Here is a 542-nt window from a genome sequence, read left to right on the forward strand (position 1 = left end):
ATAACTGCCTTTTTTTCTTCCTGGCTCTTGTACTATTAGTCTTTCTAAATCTATACTTGTCACTCTGTCTTTGGACTATCCAAATATCAAAATAAATAAGAACCATGCAATGGAGAATATTTCTGAGATTGACTTTTGTCTTCCTAAATCGGTAATTTTGGCTACTTTGCGTCGATTACCGATAAATAGTTTTATTACTATTCTGAGATCTTTTTCCCCACCACTTGGACAATCGGATATATATTATTGTTTACACAATTAACTAAACTAATTAACTTCCAAAATTTCAATTTAGAATTATTACAAAATTTTAGCTGTTAAATAATTAAATATATTTTTTGTGTTTACTTCCTTTGTTTCTGAAGATCTTTTCAAGTGTCCAGTGAAAAATAAAAGATTATTTTTAGGGGGAGGGAGGAGAAACTTCTTCTTTATACAATTCTTTAATTCCACAATTTCTTAAGAAAGAATGGTAGTTCATGGCAGTGGGAAAGAACAAATATGGTGCTCTTCGCTCATCAGGCAACCTTCACTCACTACCC

Source organism: Halyomorpha halys, unplaced genomic scaffold, assembly GCF_000696795.3.
Source record: "Halyomorpha halys isolate HHAL.00 unplaced genomic scaffold, Hhal_1.1 Scaffold198.1, whole genome shotgun sequence".
Classification (NCBI taxonomy): domain Eukaryota; kingdom Metazoa; phylum Arthropoda; class Insecta; order Hemiptera; family Pentatomidae; genus Halyomorpha; species Halyomorpha halys.